This window comes from Vicugna pacos, unplaced genomic scaffold, assembly GCF_048564905.1.
Source record: "Vicugna pacos unplaced genomic scaffold, VicPac4 scaffold_17, whole genome shotgun sequence".
NCBI lineage: Eukaryota > Metazoa > Chordata > Mammalia > Artiodactyla > Camelidae > Vicugna > Vicugna pacos.
This window is the reverse complement of record NW_027328738.1, coordinates 3,089,211-3,092,944: the sequence shown is the minus strand read 5'-3', so window position 1 is coordinate 3,092,944 and position 3,734 is coordinate 3,089,211. Positions and strand designations below refer to the sequence as shown.

The window sequence follows — 3,734 nt, the reverse complement described above, 5'->3', positions numbered from 1 at the left end:
GAATGTATCTCCTGTTCCAAACTATCCTAACTTAACACATTTAATACTTTCCAGGATGAACCAGAAACCACTTGGTACTTTTCCCTCTCTCCATGTTTTATTATTTTTCCAAATTCTTCCATTTTTTCTTTTTCCTTACATGAAAATATTTAAATTTACTCCCATACTGTTCCATCTAAGATCATATCAAACAAATATCTCTTTTTTTCTTTGAATGGCAAGTTAGTCTCCCATTTAATTCTTAATTCTTTTAAAAAATACTAAGGAAAATACAGGTACACATCTATGTTTAATGTTCAAATAAGAAAATAGCAGATAGTTGTCGACATTTGCCAACATCAGTTATAATCTTTGTTCCCTGCATAATCTGGTAGTTCTCTGGTAGATCAGTTGTTATTAGGATGACGTTCATAAACTGAAGATGGCTGATGAGTTGGCCTTGAAAGGGAAGTAGCTGATGTATCAGCTATCACTGGCACTGGAAAGCGTGGGTTGCACCCTGGTTGAAGTTTAGGAAAATGACCTTCATTTGCAGATATGTTCTGATATGTATTTGGAAAAGTAGAAGGCTCCAACATCAGTCCAAAATAATTGCTCTGTTTGGGAGATAAGATACTCTACTGAGAAGTAGAAATTCTACTTCAAATGGAGTTCACAACACGGCCATTTATTTCATTGTAACTGCTTTGAGAGTGCCCATGGACAGTGGTCAACTGATTGAAAATAGCTCGTTGATCCACTGCAATTTGTTCTGTTGGTCTGACATTGATGATGGAGGAGAAAAATCACCTCTGATCGGGGTAGTTGTATCACCAATTATGTGGCTAGTAGAGGGCTTTCTCATTAGAGGCATGTTTAAATTTGCAGAAGGTAAAAATGCACTTTCTTCAATAGTGTCAGCCACAAATTCAGAATTATTATTATCCACATTATACCCTTCTTTAAAGTGCTGCTCTTTGAAGTCTTCAGGCAATGAAGATACCAGAGAGGAATTTTTAATCCCAACTCTTCTTTTTATTCTCACTAAAACCTGGGGACAGCCTCGTTTAAAATTTGGATTATGATAAAAGTGCAGCTATAAACAAAGGAGAAACATTTTAGTAATATTTATACCAAAATACAAGACTACAATAAGCCTAACGTATAAAACCTGATTCCACGTTTACTATACAAGGATAATATCATCAAAATATGAACATTGCTAACAATATTTTGAAGTTCCTTATTTGGAAAATACACATTTAATTATTATAGTCATCAAATTTAAATGTTAGCATTTACAGTAATGGTGAATGCCACTTTTGAAAAGCAGCTTTAATACCTTTATATGAATTTCTGGAAAGATTCATAGTTGTAAGCAAAGTTTCTCATAATCTTGAATAATTAAGGCACTGTCCTCATTTTTTAGAGTAAAGTATTTTAGCCTTAATAGTTTTATACAATTTTCAAAATCTAGCTTTACATTTATATTACCATAGATTGATGTACAAAATAAAATTTTATACATAAGTTACCAATTCGTAACTAAAATTTGTGTATACCTTGCTTGAAACAGAGGCTTCTTTTTCTTCTGCTAGAAAGTCAACTAGACAAGCAGATCTTTGAAATTTCTGCCGCACTTTCCTAAACCCATAAAAGTTAATGGGTCTAAGTAAACTTTTCATACTTCCAGTTTCAAATATTATGAAAGGGGCCTTTTTTTCCAAAACTTCCTTCTTCAAGACAACTTCATCAATCACTATGGAAGATCCATTATCACCCCACCAGATGGATTTAAATTGGTCACTCCCAGACATTTTCCAGAGCTTTCTTGGAAATGTCAGAGAACCAAAATCATTATCTTCATCTGGTTCAGAGACACAATGTGTGTAGCATGGTCTTTTTATCAAGGATTCTTCAGACAAATTCTGAAAAGCATTTTCTTCAATCATAGAACTCAAGTCCAAGTCTTCAGAGAATGTTTGATCACACAATAGAGATCTACCGGAGTTTCCTGAGCCAGTTGGTCCATCTTTATGAGACATATCTTGAATTTCTGAAGAAATATGTGCCATCTCAAATAACTTTTTCTACAGCTACATTTCTAATCTGCATGATTTTGAGCACTGCAGCTTCAAATGCTGCTTTGGCAGGCCTGAACAGATAAACTGCTAGGCCTTCACAATGGTTCTCAACTTGAGAAGCTGTGACATCACAAAACGACTGGTATCCCAGCAACTCAAGTGTAACATTCAGCCAGTGTTTACTTGTCATTCATCCAGTTAAAATGAAACATATAGGATGATTTCTTTACAGTGTGATCTGCAAATATTATCCCAACACATTTTTATAAATAATTTAGTTTTGGGGTGTATGAAATAAAATCAATCTCCATACTTTTGTATTGAAATTTATGCCAGATTTGTGAACAGAGTATAAATATAGCACAAATTATATAAAATAACTTTAAAGTTTTGGAATTTAAAGTGAAATTCGTGTAAAACTTGTACAGAAAATATATATCTATTTCAATATCATTTGTAATTAAATTGAAACATAATTTGATTAGGAAATGGAAGTAGGTATTTATCTGTGTACTATATAATAAGTAGTTCAATATTCAAAACATGAGCAGATTAAATGTCAGTTTATTTGTTTTGTATATAAATAAATGGTAAATAATTATGAAATATAATTAGATAAAAATAATGCATCAAATTTAAGAAATCCCAAAAGGCGGAATTTTTGATTTAAATTGTAGTTCATTTCTATAAGTAAAACAAATGTAATTTAATATTCTACTCTAAAATTACAAAAGAGAGAAACTTATTGTATATTTACGAATGTTTATTTTTGCCATTCATTCAATCAGAGGTTTTTCAGTCCCTAGAAACAATAAATTTTCTTTCCATCTTTATAATCCATTCAATTGTGGCTTCTGTTAAGTGTTCTAAAATGATGTTTATAAGTACACTTATGCACAAGATCCTGGGTTCAATCAGCAGTGCCTCCATTAAGGGGTAAACAAACAATCAAAAAACAAATAAATAACACTATATGTGATTTGGGGTGGAAAAGACCAGGTAATGCATTTTTGGAAGGAATATGTATCTCAGTCCTGAAACATTTGACATTGTTAGTAAAATATGGCATTTCAAGGCAAGTGTTTTGTTCACTAAATATATATAATAGCTATGTTCTGTATCAGTAAACTGTAGAAAATCCAGTTCTATCAAAAGTTATATTCTTTATTTAGAAATAAATTCCTTTAAACATAAGCCAAATTAAAAATGAGGGATAAAATTTTTCAATAAATAAATGTAAACTCAATCTGTAATGTAAATTTTTCTTTCAGTATGTGAACATTCCATTCTAAATAAATATTAGCAACCTGAATTCATTACATATTATAAGTATTATAAACTATAGTTAAGAGGGATTTAGTCCTGATTCATAAATATTACTTATCAAATTCAAATCAATATATGTGATACAATCCCTGAAAAAGCAGAGAATTCAAAAACATCAATCTCAAAAAATGTAGGAAAATTTTTCACAAATCTGATCTTTACTTTTTTATAAAAATATTCTTAACAAATTCACTTTTAATACAATTTAATTAAACATAATAAAAACCATATATGAAAAACCCATGACAATCATCAAGTTCAATTTTAACATACAGGAAGGTTTCCTCTGGTCCAGTAATAAGAAAAGGTAGTTCATTCTCACAAGTACTAAATTACACTATTTGA

General features: G+C 30.9%; 1 long non-coding RNA gene across 1 annotated transcript; it reads right to left on the bottom strand.

Moving 5' to 3' along the window:
* Positions 1–270: 270 nt before the first annotated feature.
* On the bottom strand, positions 271–1,684 carry LOC140692762 (uncharacterized). The gene is made up of 2 exons (XR_012068329.1): positions 1,542–1,684; positions 271–596 (listed from the first exon to the last, which is right to left on the bottom strand). It is a non-coding gene; the product is annotated as an uncharacterized lncRNA (long non-coding RNA).
* Positions 1,685–3,734: the final 2,050 nt, after the last annotated feature.